The following is an 18,658-nucleotide window of genomic DNA, read 5'->3' on the forward strand; positions in this document are numbered from 1 at the left end:
TAAATGACATACATTAATATGAAGGACAGATTTCTGTAAAAGTTACCATAATTTTCAAAACAAGTAATCAGCAGCAGCCGGTATGACACTGTGTCACATTTTTGCAGATCTTTTCATGGTCTGTCTCAATAGAAGACAGCTCGTTGTATGTCTTGCTGCTTGCATTCCATCTGCTGCAATATGTTGTTTTGGTAGAAGCCCATGCTGAGAATCTGGCATCATGCAGGTATGTGCCTGAAAGAAAGGGATAGTTTTCATAACTGTTTCAGACACTCTCCTTTGGTGCTATCTGAAATTTGAAAAGTGAATATTAATTTAAGGTTAATTACAGTGCAAAATCTCAAACCACCTCAAGAACTTTTTCATACTTTGTTACATTAAAATCAATCATCTTATTGTGATTTTAGAATGTATTTTTACCCGTGAATAATTTTTTTGTGACAGCATCTCTTAGTCATTTGGAAGATACTGGTTCATTGAGTTATGCTTGATTTTCTAAATTCTGTCACATTTTATCATATAGTATCAAAGCTATAACTTTGTTACTATCAGTTATATTAGAATACATTTTTAACTAGTGGGAAATCTATAGGGACAGGTGTTTTTGAGTTTTTGATGGGACACAGGTTTTCAGGTTTATTCAAAGGATAAACAGGGTGGAAGACAGCAAATTAGCAGGTCTTCCTCTGATTTGTGCCTTTTCTATAGTTTTATATATATATACACACACACACAAATATGTATATGTATATTCGTATATGTACATTTGTATATATTAAAATTTGTATATATATATATACACACACATATATGTATATATATATGTAAAAAATGTGTGGAAGGACCTATAGTCTCCATTTCAGTAACCCAGGACACTGAATTATCCTCTATAACTTCTACAAAGCCAATACAGGAAAACTTCAAGAAGAATAATCAAATTCTCAATATAGTGCATCTTAACATAGCTAGAATGACTTTCATATGAAAAAGGCAGTAAGGATGGTTTCTTTGGGAGCCAGTTTAGCACCAATGCAACCAACACTTTATGGTGGTTTAGGATTAATTTACTTATGCAGCATTAATTTACTGCATAACAAATCTCCTCTGCCTTAGTTAAGGTTTTACTGCCATGAAGAGGCACCATGACCAAGGCAACTCTTATAAGGACAACATTTAACTGGGGTTGGCTTACAGGTTCAGAGGTTCAGTCCATTATCATCAAGGGGGGAACATGGCAGCATCCAGGCAGGCATAGTGCAGGCAGAACTGAGAGTTTTACGTCTTCATCTGAAGGCTGCTAGCAGAATATTGACTTCCGGGCAGCTAGGATGAGGGTTTTAAGCCCACGCCCACAGTGACACACCTACTCCAACAAGGCCACATCTCTTAATAGTGCCATTCCCTGGGCCAGGCCCACCCTCTAAGCCAAGTTGTTTAAAATTGAAACAGCCTTTTATATCATGTTGGATGAATTCTCTAGGTCAGACATTTATGTGTTATTCAGTTGGGCAGGTCTGACCAGAGACTGTGTGAGATTCAAGCCATAGCCTGGTTGTTGGCCAAAGCTCCCAGTTTTTCACTATGTGAGCACAACCATGTCCCTTAGTATATTACTAAATATATAGTGGCTGGCTTCCCTGAGAGAGCCAAGGAAAGGTAAAATGGAAGTCATAGTGTGGTCGTCTCAGCTGCCACATAGCATCGTCTCTGTAAAATCCTCTTGGTTGTTACATTAGATATTTATTCAAGAAGAGTTTCTACAAGCATGTGTGAGTTCAGGAGCAGAGAATCTCTTGGGACCATGTTAACAGCTGGTTACAACTGACGCCTGTTTCAGAAATAAACCTACCTTTGATACCTGCAGACTACCTAGTCTTGTTATTGAGAAGACCAGGGAGTACCTGACCTACAGGTAAGCCACATGGCTTAGGATTTGTGTGGAATTTCATACAACTTAGAATTTGTCCATGGGATGTAATCCATACGAGAGAAAGTATGGGGCTGAGACTTTGATAATGGGACCTAGTTTTTGCAACCAGAAGTAGCTGGAACCTCGAAAAAGGTGAACAGCATTCTAAAACTGCAGTGGATTCTCTATGGAGATGGGACAGGATTCAGGATAAACCCTGGTCATCTGGGAACTAGGAACCTCAGTTGAAAATAAAATGCTTCCATCAGATCGGACTGTAGGCAAAGGGTTGGGCATCTTCTTGATCAATGATTCATGTGCCCACTATGGACAGTGCCAGCCCAGAAAAAGTACTATGTCCCATAAGAAAGCAAACTGAGAAAGCTGGGGAGAGCAAGCCAGTAGGCACCACTTCTCCATGGTTTCTGCTTTGGTTCCTGCTTCTAGGTTCCTGCTCTGCTGGAATTTCTGCCTTGGCTTCTTCAATGATGAACTGTGAGTGCAATGGGTAAACCAATTGTGATAGTTTGAATATGGCTGGCCCATGGGAAGTGGCACTATTAGGGGGTGTGGCCTTGTTGGAGAAGGTGTGGCTTTCTTGGCTCCTTCTCTAGCACTATACCTTCATGACATGATGATAATGGACTGAATCTGTGAAACTGTAAGCCATCCCCAATGAAATGTTGTCCCTTTTAAGAGTTGCCTTGCTCATGGTGTCTCTAAACAAAACTCCAACTTAGACACCAATAAACCTTTTCTTCCTGGGTTGCTTTTGATCATGGCATTTATCACAGCAATAGAAAGCAAACTAGAATAACTTTGATCTTTTTCAAAGTTTTATGATCTTCATGAACATTGATTACCCATTTGATTCCTGTCCTTCTGGTGCACAGCATGTTTCTTTGAGATAAAATGTCCATCTTGGAAGAAGTCTAGTTAAGATGTAGGGTGTTAAAAGGGAGGTGAAATAAAAGGATGCTTTAAGGCAGTGGTTCTCTATCTATCTATCTATCTATCTATCTATCTATCTATCTATCTATCATCTATTTCTAAAACATAAATACAACATGCTCAGTCTGTACAAATGTTGCTTGTGTGTATATTTTCAGGGCTGACCATTGGTTTGGGGTAACCAATTGGTGTGCTTTTTCTCTGGAGAAACTAACCTGTCAGCTTTCAGCATTTCTTAATTGCTGTTGTTCTCTGTGTAGACCAGAGGCTTTGTGGCGTTTACACATTAGCATGTCTGTTGTCCTTGTTCAGTTCGTTTAGGCAGTCATGTTGGTGAGAATTTATGTGTGCAGCTTCTGACTTTCCTAGGAGACACAAACTCACAACAAACTCCCGCTTGTCTGGCTTTTACAATCTTTCCACCCTCACTTCAGCACCGATCCCTGAGCTTCAGGTGTGGGAATTGTACTGTAGATGTATCTGTTGGAACTGCACTCCAAAGCTTTGCATTTTGATCAGTTGTGGTTTTCTGTAATGATCTCCATCTGTTGGAAAGCGAAGTTTCCTTAATGAGGCATGGGGACTACACTTATCTGTGGGTATAAAGATAAATATTTGGAGTGCAGTTAGGGATTATGCTGGTTTAGTAAAGTGGTGGTTGTAGGATCTCCTCCAAGACCCTTGACTTTACTAGCCCTGGGTAGTTGGCTAGATTTCCAGTACCAAGCACAATTTCCCTCTTGAGTGGGTCTTAAGCACAATTAGAAAGCTATTAGTCACTGCCAAGGCATGCAGGTCACTATTGCTCCTTCAGGGTTATTGTACCATGGTCGTCATTGCTATGGCTCATAGGCATCATAGCTGGGTAGAAGTGATGTTCACTTCCCTTTTTTGGAAGCTTGCATGGCACCTTCTAGTTCCCCAGGGGAAAAACATTAAAGTCAGTTCCAGCTGTGGGGCCTCTGGGCCTTGTGTTTGATGCACACGGTGTCTTCAGCAAATAGATACTTTCCTTCTGCTTCTAGGGGCCAACCAAGGGATTCAGGTTCATTGTATGATTCTTCATAACGTTCGCAGACATCTTTATTGTTACTTTGCTGTTCACTTTCCTTTTTCTTTATCTCCTTCCCCATCCCTAACTAGACTCCCCCATTTCCATCTATATACCTGATCAGATTGATCACTTATACTCTATTTCCTTCTCTGCTACTCTCACATCTCCCACACCCTACCCTGGCAGTGGTCCCATTTTATGTTCCTGGTTTCTGCAGTAACTCCAGGACTGCCCCTTAGCACATCCACAAAAGATGTGACTTTCTACTCCGCAGATACTTAGCCATGTCCGTTGCTTCTTTACTTACAATATCAAGGAATGGAAACTACTTCAATATCCTTCAACTGAAAATGGATAATGCAAATGTGGTGCATATGTATTATGGAATACTATTCAGCTGTAAATAAATATGAAGTCATGAACTTTGCAAGTCAATGGATAGAACTAGGAATGAACATATTGAGTGAGGCAACCCAGACCTAGAAAGATGAATATTGCATGTTCTGTTTCATCTGAGGCTCCTAGCTTCAAATCTTCAGATATACATAGTCTCTATTATATTTTTGATATCTTAGGTCTTTGCTTACCATTGTTATTTCCTTTATTATGCTCTATGTCTGCTAGACTTTTAATTACTTTTTTTGATTGAATGGCATTTATTATATTTCAACATCCATTTTTTAATGTAAAAATTCCTGGAAACTACCCCCCCCATATGAATATTATTCTTCTTTTTTCAGGGTTTCTCTGTATAGCCCTGGCCATCCTGGAACTCACTCTGTAGACCAGTCTGGCCTCAAACTCAGAAATCTGCCTGCTTCTGCCTCCCAAGTGCTGGGATTAAAGGCGTGTGCCACCACTGTCCTGAATGTTATTCTTACACAGTGAGTGATGGGATCCTGTAGTTTGATCATTGTCGTTTTCAGTCAGGAAGTGTGTTAATATGCTCATTCTCCATCCAGATGACTGAAGGCTTGGCAAAGCTGAATGGGCGAGCAACGGAGGTGCACAGAAGATGCCAACCAGGCGCCAGACTCAGAAACTTAGTTGCTATTCAAGCTATAGTAGATAAACCATCACCAGCAGGTGGCGCCCAGCCTCAGCAGGGACTAAGAGTGTAGACTTTTTTAATGAGTTGACACGTAATAATTGGTACCATTATCACTCACATATGCTATTGTTAAATGACCAATATAGGTTATCACCTTATGTTTTTTCTTTTTTATAAGACTATTTTAACAATACGGTTCCACTTAGTTTAAAATATAAAGTACATCATTGTTAATGTCTTCTTACTATGCAAGAGAACATTGAAGTCATTATATTCACTTGAATGAACTTTGCACCTGTTGACCAATCTCTTTCCATCTGCCTTCTCCATCCCTTCCTGATCCAACAGTTCACTCTTTTCCCTACTTCTATGAAAACAATTTAATAGATTCTATTTGCACAAGATCAAACTTTCTCTTTCTTTCTGTATTTGGCTTATTTAATATAATGTCCTTCTGGATCATCAACCCGTTGCAATAGACAACATTTCATTATTTTGAATAGCTCAGTAGTAGTTCTCTCTCTCTCTCTCTCTCTCTCTCTGTGTGTGTTTGGTTTGGTATTTTCTTTAGCCTTTCATCTTACCGTGAACACTTAAAATAACTCTGTGCCTTATAAATTATGAACTGTGCTCTAGTATATATGGGAGTGTAGAGTTCTGATTTCATTTCCTTTTTATGCACAGCTAAAGTAACAAACAACAAACCTAAGAAACAACTTGCAAAGTGGGACATAAAACCTGAAAACTGTTCATTGATCAGGAGTTAGTATCCAAAAATGTGTAAGGAACATATATTATTCAACAAAACCAAGTCTCAAATTACCAGATTGGAAAATTGCTAAGAGATTGGATAGACATTTCTCAAAAGAAGACATACAAATGACCAATAGATCCCTGGCAAAAGCCAGGCAGTGGTGGCGCATGCCTTTAATCCCAGCACTTGGGAGGAGAGGCAGGTGGATTTCTGAGTTCAAGGCCAGCCTGGTCTACAGAGTGAGTTCCAGGACAACCAGGGCTATAGAGAGAAACCCTGTCTCCAAAAAACAAAACAAAACAAAACAAAAACAAAAACAGAAAACAAAACAAAAAACAAAAAAAACAAAAAAAACAAAAAAAAACAAAAAAAAAGGAAGGAAAAAGATCCCTGGGGGAAAAATGTTCCACATCACTAAGCATCAGAGAAATGCACTCTACGATCACACAGTGAGAGTCACATCGCCCAGTGAGAATGGTTCCTGTGAAAATCAGACATTCATCACTCAGGAAGATTTGGAGAAATTCACAGTTGTAAAGGAACACAACAGACAGTAAAGAAAGTGGCCAGGCCAGTATGTAAGACAGTGTGGATGCTTCTCAAAATGCTCAAGATTAGGATGACCATATGATCCTGGAATAGAACTTACAATGCGATCCCCAGCAGGGTTGCCAAAATTCCTCGCTCTGTGCTTTCCTCTTCTCTCCCTCCTTCCTTCTCTCATTTCTAACTTATTGTGTTTCTTGATTTCATTATATTATTGGTTAATTTTTTCTATTTGCTTAAAAATATCCCTTCTATCTCAAATACTTTAATAAATACAACAAAAATTCCACCATATTTAGTTCACTGTTTACTCAATGTGTCTTTGTTTTTCTCTCTTCATATACGTAATTTTTCCCTGATATTTTTATTTGCTGCCTTTGGGTTGGCCAACGAACTCTTTTTGCTGTTGTTTGAAGCCAATGCTTACTTGTTTATTTCCCAATATTCTCTCTCCACACCCTGCTTTACACTGCTATGTCCCCTGAACCTTCCAAGTCCAGCAAATAAGTATTTTTTTCAGATCTGAATGTCAGTGGTAACTTTTTATAAAAATCTTGTTTTTTAAACATATTTGATCCTTCTTCTGAAACAATAGTTTCATGGACATACAAGAAACTTTGCCAGTCTAGAGATAATTCTGTGGACAGCCAAACTGTCTATTCTTCCTGGTTTAACTCTTTCCTGATACTTTTAAGAGCTTTTATTTGGTTAAAAATCTGAATCCAGTGTAAAGTATGGTAATCCTGTTTGTTTCATTTTGGTTAATCCACCTTGGGACTCTTCTTCAACTCTGGGAAATTACCAGCTATTATCTTTTTGAAGCGATTCTCATTTCCTTTCCATATTTGTTTGTGGAATTTGTATTTGATTTCAATTGGAATTTAATCAGTTGGAAGTCTGTGTCTTTCAACCTCTCTTAGATATTTTCTCTGTTGCTGTCTCTCCATGTTTCATTCTGGCCAGCTACCTCAAATTCCCCCAGTTCATTATTTAGGTGTGTGTAATTCACATTTAATGTAAATTTAAATATTAACAATTAGATTTTTCAGTATTCAAAGTTACATTGGATGTCTCTTCAAACTCTTCAAATTTTTTACTTTTTAAAGATTCATTAATTTATTGTGTGTGAGTGAGACACATTCACACTTATACCACATGACGCCTGTGAAAAAGGTCAGAGGACAATTGCCACCACGTGGGCCCTCAGGCTTGGCTGCAAGAGCAGTTTTGCATGTTCCATCACTTCTATATTTTAAAAGCTCCATCTTTTTATTGTTTTATTCTACTATTTTTATTACCTCCATGCATTCGTATTTACTTTGTAGTATATTTTCAACTATTCTTGCTATTATTATTTCTAGTCCTTGGAATAATTATTTATGTGTGTGTTGGCTAATACTTTCAGATCTTGACACTTTCTTCTTAAAAGAAAAAGTATCACATGGTTAGTGATTTTAATTATAATCCTCTCGTTGGTTTTTACCATGTATCCTGAATTGTGAGTAATTTCCTACTTTCTATGTGTCTATTTCTCTCTAGATTACTATGGTTTCTACTCGTCATGGACCAGTGATTCTGCTAATTCCTTGCTTCTGATTCTTGCCAAATGTAGATAAGCTAAGATCAGACTCCAGATCCAGACTTGCAGTTTTTATAAGATGGATATATTTTTCTAGCCAGAACCTAGGCAATTTGACTCTTGCTGTTTTTCTGATCAGTAAATAAAGTTCTTGTTCCCTTTTTGAATTCTAGAAAGTTTTTTGAGAGTACCATTTCTAAATAGCGATCTCAGCTCCTACCTGGCTAGCCTGCCGGCTAAATTTACTGTGGTATCCACATCAAGGCCATGTTCCTCCCTGGTCTCTGGTATGTCAGTTAAAGCTCATCTTGCTGCTTTTGAATTTCCTTTTTTGTTTCCATCACCTAGTTGTTGCCTCAGCTTTTTGTTCAGACCAGCTATTTTAAAGCTGTTAAATACATACCTAGCATTTATTGTGTTTAGTTGGCAGCCCTTTTGCACCATGCCCTGGTCACCTCTTAAGTGAATCTGACCAAATTCTTTCTTTCTTCCCTGACCTCCAATCTCAGGAAAGCTGGACAAGCCAGATGAATTAAGTTGCATACCCCAGATTCCTTTTCTGTTTCATTTCTCATAAATAACTCAAGATGGCTAGGACTGGAAGAACCCTACAACCCTCTTATCTGATACTTTATAGATCACAGGAGGATCTAGAGCCCTACCAGGGCTCTGCATTTGGGGCCTCTTACCTAGAAAGCTTCCAGATTCATTATCCCGAGCTCAGTGTAGAAAAAGAAGCATTGTTGGGCACATACCAGCTGCATCAGAAAATCCCCAGGGCTTTAGAGAGCTAGTGTCCACCTGGAAGACAGACACTTAAGTGTCCCTTCTGCTTTAGTAGGTCTGAATGTCCCTGACCATAGAAGGCATTAACTAATTGTTTTCTTTCCTTTTTATAATTAAAGTCCTCCATATTTCACCTTGAAAACATTTTTTTTTACAGCTCCTCACTCTATCAAGTCTTCCTCAGACAGCTCACAGCATACTTGAAGATATAGCTAATTAAAATGGGAAAGTAGATCGTTTTTTATTTCTTTTTTCTAACTCAGTACTGAGAAATTGTTCCCATAGGTGAAGGCACTTCTGTATTAGAGAATTACCCAGAGACCATCCAATCACAAGTGAGGCTGTTGTGGTCTTGAAATACCTTAAACCACTGCTTTCATATGTACTGATCCAGAGTTGTTATCTAACCCATGGGTGAGTTCTAGACCAGTGAGAGGTGGCAAACTTAATTTTTAAAGGGACAGGCAGCAAATATTTAAGGGCTATAATCTTTGTTTTCTTTACAAGTCTTTCAAAAGACAAGGATTTTTCCCTCTTGACTTTATTTAAAAACAGGCTGTCGGCTAGGTTTGGTTGACTAGTCTAACCATGGTTACTGACGCTTTTTCTAGACCAGTGGTTCTGAACCTTCCTAATGCTATACAACCCTTTAATACAGCGCCTCATATTGTGGTGACTCCCTACTATAAAATTATTTCATTGCTACTTCATAACTAATTTTGCTAGTGTTATTAATTGTAATGTAAGTATCAGATATGCAGGATATCTGAAATGCATCTCCAGTGGGGTTGTGACCCACAGGTTGAAAAGCACTGTTTTAGACTCTCATTGCCTGATCGTGGCCATGCTGACTTCCTTAATTTCAATCACTAAAGGAGTCTGCATCTAAGGACATTTGTCCTAATGAACTTGACAAGTTTCTCTAAGACAGCCACCTTTCTTCACTTTCTCTCTCTCACCCCCAGATTGTGACCTTTTTAGTCTAGTCATTTTTTAATCTAAAACCAAAACAACAAGAACCGAAAAAAAAAGAAGAGCCTTTCGCACATGCCTGTCCTGTGATTTCTGCATACACAGTGATGTTAACCCAACAGGAAGTAATTTTCCAGGTGGCTAAATGAATGCTTCCGACACTGCCCATGCTTATTTGGAACACATTGTGACATTTTGTACAGCTCATAGTTGTGGGAGGTGAGCAGAAGAGGGTTGGACAGAAGAAGTAACTGTCGTGGCCAGAGGCAACTGAATGGCATAGAAACTTTGCATATCCAGGAGGTTGGGTGGGACCAGGGTTTTAGCAAATCTACTATGTGTAATGAATACTGGAGTCAGTTTCATTCTTAAAACCTAACTTAAACGTGTTCTGTCGATTCTTCGACAATATTATACATATACAATGTATATTGATCATATCCACCGACAATTCCTCCCTCACCCAGACCCCCCAGCACCTACCCATTTTACCTTCATGTCATCTTTATTTTTTTTTTAGCCCATTAAGTCCAATCAGTACTCATTGCATGAGCATAGGCAATCTACCAGATGCTGCACACCTAGAAAAAAGTGCCCCCTCCCATATCCTGCAAATAGCTCCTTGGGAGTGGAGTTCCATGAGTCTCACCCCATCCATGATGGGATTATTGACTGGCATGGTCTTGTGCTGGTAACCATAGCTACTGTGAGTTCATGAATACAACACCCACGTGATGTCTGGAAGACAGCCTCTCACAGAATTCCTCTTCATGCCTCGTTCTTCAATTCCTTTTGCTTCCCTTGTGTCTTGCAGGAGTGGGTGGAGTTTGACATAAATGTCCCATTTAGGGATAAGTACTCAATAGTCACTTGATCTTAACACTTTGATCAGTTGCGACTCTTTGCATTGGTAGCTACCCACTGTGAACCCTCTAACCAAGGTTGAGAATAGTACTAACCAATTGGGAATAAACACAGTTAAGAGGCGGTGAACAAGATGCCTGCAAAACCTTCTTTGATTCATACTAATGATATGACCATGGGCAAGATTTTTAGCCTCTTCTGTTTTGATAGTGTCATCTGTAGAATGGAGATAATCAAAGTACATATTTTATAATTCCATTTTACAAGTATACATGCAATTGATATATATGTATGTATGTGTGTGTGTGTATATATATATATATATATATATATATATATATGTAGTATTTGTGCATGTTTCCAAAAGAAGCCTTTGCTAATTAATTTATTAGAGATCAGAGAACATTCTTTTTTCCTTTGAGTCAATAGATCTTCTGTATTGAATCAGTTTCCTTCATAGAGCATCTTATCGTACTTATTCATTATTTCTTCCATGTGTATGTGAGCTTATGTCTGCATTCCACAGTGCATGTGTAGAAATCAGAAACTAACTCATGGGAGTAGTTTCTCTCTCTTTTTATCATGGGGGCCTCCTCTCGGGAATCAAACTCAAGGCTTCAGGCTTGGTGACAAGTGTCTAACCACTGAGCTTTTCTGCTAGCTACTGAGTGAGTTTTCTTTCTGAAGTATACCCTCCTCCCCCAAGACTGAATGCCTTCAGATGGATTTTTTTTTTGTTATAAAGGTTTTTTTTCTCCAATATTTATTTCAAGATTTAAAAAATAAAGTAGTCGTGTTTTCGTTTGGTTTTGAGACAGTGTCTCTTTCTTTAGCTCAGGCTAGCCTACAACTCACTAAGTAGACCAGTCTGGCCTGGAACTAAACAGACTAGGCTGGCCTGGAACTTACTAAGTATAGTAAAAGGCTGGCTTGGAATTCACTAAGTAGGCTATAGAGACCTCAGACTTGTGGAAATCCTATCTTAGCCTCTCGAGTGCTGGGACTATAGACCTGAGCACTCTGCTGGCTGAACTTGTGCTATTTTGTGAAATTGTTCCTCTAGTTCAAACACTATTCCAAAGAGTGCCTGCTATCTGTGCATAGAGGAAGCTGTGATACATAGGACTAGTCTTTTGTTTCAGGCCAATGTCTCAGTTTTCTAGAGAACACTTTACAGAAACTTGCATGTCCCAGTCTACCATATGGTATGATATTCCAGTCTAGCATATGGTTGGTATGAACTGAGCACATACTTGACATAAACACTCGGCTGAGCTGAATGTCCTTCATGGCAGCAATCACGTCATTCATAACCACAACTTGCTGATGGATCTGCTCTTGATTCCCCCTGTGAGTAATCAACCCTTGGCTGGGTCCATAGCAAGCATCCCGAGGCTGCCAGCCCTTCCAAGAGTCCTGTGATGCAATGCAGGGAGCTGCAGTCAGACAGCAGCAAAAGTCAGGAAGTAAAGGATCAATTTACCAGTGGGAACCACAAGAATCTTGGGCAGGCAGAAAGCAATCATGAAAATTACGTTTTGGCAAGATGACATGGGTCAGCTCTCTTGGCCTCAATGAAGAACGTTCTGCAATCCATTGTGGCTTTAATCACATTAAACCACTGTGTGGTTATACAATGGCTGGTTTGCAATGCGCTCAAAGTACAGTTTAGATTTATAATCAGTCCATGCCTAGTACTTTGTGGGCATGAAGAAGAATTAAAAGACATAGCTTTTTTCACATATGATCTTAAAATTAAAGGCCCAATCTTAAGACCTTCACCTAAGACCTAAAGAATTCATGACCATTAGGTCAAAGTTTACATATATTGAAACTTTAATTCTTTAAGATGAGAGAGAAAAATCCATGGAACCCGAGAGCCCAGATCGTCTCCTTTGCTCTAGGCACACAATGGCTTGGGAACTTCGAGTGCTATATTCTCATGTGGAGAGTTACAAAGTCATGAACATATCAAAGTGGGTCTGCAATATCCTACCATAGATACTATGGTTGCTTCATTTAGTTCCAAATTTAACAAATGAATTTCACCTTAGAGATTCCATCCCTCTCCACTGCCCCAGTGCTTTGGATGTTTTTTTTTTTTTTTTCCTGGAAGAAGAATGGTGGTTTGCAGAAGTCAGAAGGCTGGAACTAGGCTGCCTCCTATGTGGTCGACCTGATAGCTGGCAGGGCTTCACTTCACTACTTAAAACTGGATCATTATGAAGGAAGTCTGGAGAGACTCTTATGTGCCAATCAGAGAGACCTTGTGATTCCATACATTAGGAAGCCAAATTGACAGAGGAGGAAAAGACTTAGATCATTTGGGAGTATGTAGCAATTGATTATTTCCAAGATACCACCACCCTCCTAACACCCACATCTCTTCTTTAAGATCATACTATGTGCTTCTTAAAAACAAAACACCTTGTCTCCCTCTCACCTGAGTTACATGTGGTGAAGTCTACATGCTAAGCAGTTGCTAGGCAACCATGACCTTTGTACTGGCATCCTACTACATCAACACAACCCAATTAGAGACCTTATATCCTCAGAGAGATGAAATACATGTGTTAATTTATTTCACACCTACTTCCCCCAATGTAGTAACATATTCGTATAAAAGCAATTCTATCACTTTTTGGGAATCTTTGTAGTGTCTCATGCTAATGATTCACATGAGGGTAATAACTTAATAGTCCTTTCTTCCCTCCTCATCACCCCAAGTCTGAAGAGAATCTATTCTCCCTCAAGATTCAACTCCATGGAACACATCTTGCTCATCCTTCATTCTCATCACCTACAATTTCTATGTAAAACACATCACTATCAGTTAAATGTTAACTTCAGGCAAACTGTTTCAGTATAAGTATGAATATTGCACAAAACATACTCAAAACTAAAAAATACTTTTTGCGAAGCTGCAACTCAAATTTCAGTTAATTTTTGGTTACCTGCTCTGTTAAATTCTCCCTGCCTCATCTCCCTTCTCCAGTACCACAGGCAAATACTTCATCATTGTGCCAAACACATACCAAGCACCAGTAATGTATGGGTCCTGTCAGCACTGTTGTACCTAGCAACTTCCCTTGTCATACTACCTAATGCTAACCATCTATAGATCATCTTTGCCTTCTCTTTCGGTCTGTAAGTGTAATGGAGGGAAGAGTTGTTATGCCACTGGCCGTAGTTGGTACTTAAGACACATTGAGTGAAAATAAGAAAAGAAAGACTGGCACTCAAGCATTAGCTAGTTAGCTAGCAGAAGATGTCATCTCAGGAGAGCACTGGTGTTGCACAAGTAAATCCTACTTTTTAGGATTCACTTATTACCTCAGGTCCACTAAGTCAATTCTGATATGATCTTGGATGGTTTAAGCTCCTTGTCTATGAAGTAAGAAGAAAGCATTTTCTAGTACTATGAGATAGATTGCTCCTTCCTTGGCTAGCGAGGGGAAGATCACAGTCCTGGTACCCTGGGGAATTCTCATGGGACATCCATACGTATCCACCTCCTGATGACTGTGTATCCTTCAGTCTTCCCACTAACTTTTTGAGCCTTGTTTACTCTTTTGTAAGCAGAGATAAGCCTTGAGCTCTAGAGATTCTTTTAGTACCAGCAGTATTTATGTCTTCTTTTCCTTTCCTCTGTGAGAAATAAAAGGCCAGAAGCATGGGGCCCAGATTTACATGACCCCTCTCTCAGTGAGAGCATCTCCATGCAGTAGTATCCCTGACGTGCACAGAATTGTCTATGTTCTTGGTGTTCACTTTGATCTTGACCTCCCACCAACGCAGAAAGCTGTGTGTTACAGGAAATGGCTAAAGCTAATGGAAGGGCATGATGCCTGTGGTCCTGATCTCAGCTTATATTTTATCTGTATTTGTAAGATGGAGTAATAATAATGTCTACCTCATGGAATTGTTACATTAATTCATTTAAGACACGTAAGCAATCTGTTTAAAATTATCTTTTCTAATTTGCTTTTAGATCAGTTAGTAACTTGAAGATCAGTTAGTAACCAGTAGAAACAAATTTGATTCTGATTCCACTTTTTCTTTTTTGTTCAGGTAGCCATGGCCAAGGGAGAGAAGGATCATGAAGTTTGGGGTATAATCATTAAATCTTTTGAAGTCATAACTCTACTGTTCATCATTCCATGATTAATATGGGTTAGGTTCTGTTGCTTCAACAAGACAAGCTAATGTTTTCCTTAAGAAACAAACAGACCAAGGATAAACAACAGATGGTGGTACTGTGGCTCTACCATGACAGTGACCAGACTCTTTCTTCTTATTCTCTTATCCTCAACATGTGATGAATTGTCTTTGCTCTGTCACTTCCATATTCTAGCCAGCAGAGGAGGAAAATGTGGTCTTGTCCTCAAGGAAGTGCATGAGTTGGGAGGTCACCCACATTATTACCATCACATAAGTTGTCACACCCAATAGCAAAGGTGACTGGAAATACAGTCTTTCTTCTGAGCAGCCACCTGCCCAGCAAACATGGGAGTGAAAAAGGAGGCATGGTGATAGAGTGTGTGGGTAAGTTGCCCCTCCACGTCAGCTCAGAACCCTTTGTGCTGATTCCTTTTTTGTTAACATGATACAAGACTGGTCATTTGGGAAGAGGGAAGCTCAGTTGAAAAAAAAAAATGCCTCCATCAGATTAGACTGTAGGCAAGGGGGTAGGGCCATTTTCTTGATTTGCCCATGTGCCCACTATGGACAGTGCCAGCCCAGAAAAGGCTGTCCTATGTCCCATAAGAAAGCACATTGAGAAAGGTGGGGAGAGCAAGCCAGTAGGCAGCACTCCTCCTTGGTTTCTGCTTTGGTTCCAGCTTCCAGGTTCCTGCTCTATTGGAGTGTCTGCCTTGGCTTCTTCAATGATGGATTGTGAGTGCAATGTGAAACCCATAAACCTTCTCCTCCCTGGACTGCTTTTGATCATGGTGTTTATCATAGCAATAGAAAGCAAACCAAGACATTTTTTTGTCTTTTTCAAAGTTAAATTGATTATCCATTTGAGTCCTGTCCTACTGCTACATAGCATGTTCCCTTGAGATAAAATATCCATCTTGGGAGAGAGTTGATTAAGATATAGGAGGTTAAAAGGCCAGTGACATAATAGGATGTTTTAAGACGTGGTTCTCAACCTTTCTAATGTTGTGACTCTTTAATATAGTTCCTCATGTTGTGGTGACCCCCAACCATAAAATTACTTTTGTTGCTTCTTCAATGACTGTAATTTTGCTACTGTTATGAATTGTAACATAAATATTTTTGGAGATAGAGCTGTGCCAAAGGGGTCACAACCCACTGACTGAGAACCAATGTTTTAAGGGAAGGGTGAGTAAAACATTTCATCCTTCAGGGAAGCTCATTAAACATAGGAAATAAACAACTGAACCACACAACTTCAGTGGTTCAGGAAGTCTCTGAAACTGACCAGATACACTAGATACCTCCCTTCCCAAGCATATATAACCTATGGTGTCTGTTGAGAGATGCTCTTAGACCAGCACAATTGCCCAGAAGATGCTCAGACTACCTGAGATGCCTGAAATAGTTTCCTGTTTGTTGAGTTGCCCACAAGTCATGCAGTGAGCTTCAGTGCTCTAGCTTTCATGAGTTGTCATCCATGATAGTGTAGGCTTTTGCTGATGCAGCTGTCTCTGAGTCATTTCTGTTCCTGTAAATCCTCCTTGCCCCATACACACATTGTGTTAGACTTTCTACTACTTTTTGATAAAACACAAAGATCAAAAGCAATATGGGGAGGAAAGAGCTTCTCACAATTATTACCAGTAGTTTTGTTTTGTTGTTTCAAATTTTAAGCGCCATTAGAGAGTTAGGGGAGAGTCTACAGCTTGTTAAAGTTGTGGTTAAATTGAAGTTGGAAAACACAGGTCTTGGAGTTAGTATGCAGTGCATCCCCCTGAAGGATGAAAAGGAGGCCATTAAGATGCAGCTCAGCTGGGACTCTCTGGCAAGGAATGAACTGGGAGCTGAACGTTGGACTGCACGCAGACCATTCTAATAGCTAATCCTCTTTGTAACGGTCCATTTACATGTTAGAAGATCTACAAAGCAGGAAGCATAGAAATGGGCTTTGAATTTTCTTCCTTAGATTTCATTTCCAATTAATCTTTCCGAGACAAGAACTGCAATAGCCACAAACTGTTCTGAAGCTTTCAAGAGAAGGCTTTGCTCCTTGGGACAAGATGTTAACATATTAAGGAGGAAGAAAACAACTTAGTGTTTGGCCAGATAATGTTTCCTTTTAAATATGAAAACAGTCTTTTAATAATAATGAAAAGTATAGAAATTTTACTTGACATAGACGTTTGGCAGCTTATTTAGAGTTTCAGGACTGGAGAAGGCTGCCTGGGATGTTCTGAGGATGAGGGACTCGAGGTCCAGAGATGCTAAGCAGGAGTTGGCTCTTGAGATTAGTGGTTGAGCTGGGATTCAAACTCAGCTTCCCCAGCTCTGGCCCACACCTACTGCTACCCAGCCTAGATTTTCTTGATTATGACAAAACTGGGTGGCATTCTAAGCCTGATAAATACCTTGGAATTTTTGGACACTGCCTGTGATTTGTGAGTGGGAAGGTTTTGGGTTCTAAGCAAAACACTTGCCCCTGACAAGAGAAGATGAACTGGTTGTCCTGAGCAAGGGGATGGTGGATGTGGTCTCCATGGCAACACGAGTATGACACCTAGTCTTCTGCCCACAGAGTCTTTCCTCCCTCACTTAGCTTTGGACTGAAACCCTCTTTAGTATATCCAGTTCTCCACCATACTGTGGATAACAGGAAGCCTTGTCACAGTTTCTTTAACTTTATGTGGGATCATAGACATATTTTAGAATGTGGTGAAATGGAAGGCTTTTTTCCTAAAAGCTAAGCATGAACAGTTATACCATCTTAATTCCTTCAAATCTCATGCTTTTACTAGACTGAAGGACTCCCATCTTTAATTACCTCACCCCATTAACTGGCCAGTCTCAGCCAGCAGAGCCCAGTGGGAAAGGAATGAAGTTTCCATGGGAGAAAAAGAACCTCAGAGGAGCTTCCTCAAGGGGTGAGGAGCCAAGAGAGAGTCTCAGAGCCACAAGAGGGAAGGGGGAGTAGGAGACAAAAGAGAGGGTGAGAGAGATTCTCAGGACAGTTTGGAGAGCAGCCAAACACAAAACTTTGCAACTTCATCACCTTGTCTAGGGTTGGCTGTAGTTACGAATTCCAAGCTTTCCTAACTCACTTAACCAGCCTCTAATTATTCCAAAGTCACACACCTTCCTGGACTCATTCCCTGACATACAGAGCTCCTCAAAGGCAGCCCTGTGTTGGTGAGTAAGATGTCCAGAGGAGACCTGGGATCTTGCTGCCTGGGGTTTTGCCATCTATGCTGATCACGATCTTTCGGCCCTTACGAGTGGTGGGAAGTTGCTTGGAATATGCTTTAGGCAGGCGATATATCACCCCAACCAAGACATGATCTTGGCATGAACACTGAGTAGTGATGTACTGGTAAACATCAAAAGAAGTAGTGAATTCCAAGAAGTTTCCACTTTCCAAGAAAGTGAGCTGGGGCAACTCCAGGGAGCCAGATTTTTTGTTTTTTTCTTCCTGAAGACAGAAGGTGATTTGTAATGCTCTGCAGGACACTGCTGAGAGCTGTGCATAGGCTGCAGTGAGCAGTGAGAAGAGCTGCCCCAGAGCATGACCTGAGCCACCAAGACACATAAATTCCCTAGACTCTCTGGCAGTCCTGAGGAAATGACTCAAGGAAGGAGAGTCTGAGCCCCGGACAGCACTTTCAAGAAATGAGAGAGCTACGCCTAGGCAGCGCTGTTTATCAGGACTCTACTGGTGCCTTATCATTATTGTTTTATTAATGACCCTGTTCTCTCAGACTGGGAATTTTTGCATCAAGAGAGAGAATGAAAGAATCCAAGTTAAAAGCCGTTATGGCAGCCAAGTTGCTGGCTGCATCTACTTGGCAAGCAATTTGTTCAACTCTTTACTATTCAACAGGTATTTTAGATTCCATTTAAATTCAGATAATTGCATAGCTACCACATGCCAACAGCTGTGTGGAGTGGATAAAGTCCCTAGTGAATGTGTATAGTTGACGTAAGCACACAGCTATGTCAAGTAAGCCAATACCTTGGACTCATGGGAATGACAA

General features: G+C 40.0%; 1 long non-coding RNA gene across 1 annotated transcript in view; it reads left to right on the forward strand.

Annotated features, from left to right (window-relative positions):
* Positions 1 to 256: 256 nt before the first annotated feature.
* Positions 257 to 18,658, forward strand: part of LOC116083757 — a 72,888-nt gene continuing 54,486 nt past the window's right edge. Inside the window, exons 1-2 of the long non-coding RNA XR_004115898.1 lie at positions 257 to 303; positions 14,821 to 15,011. This is a non-coding gene — a long non-coding RNA (uncharacterized LOC116083757). The remainder of the gene's footprint in view (positions 304 to 14,820; positions 15,012 to 18,658) is intronic.

This window comes from Mastomys coucha, unplaced genomic scaffold, assembly GCF_008632895.1.
Source record: "Mastomys coucha isolate ucsf_1 unplaced genomic scaffold, UCSF_Mcou_1 pScaffold8, whole genome shotgun sequence".
In the NCBI taxonomy this organism is placed as follows: Eukaryota; Metazoa; Chordata; class Mammalia; order Rodentia; family Muridae; genus Mastomys; species Mastomys coucha.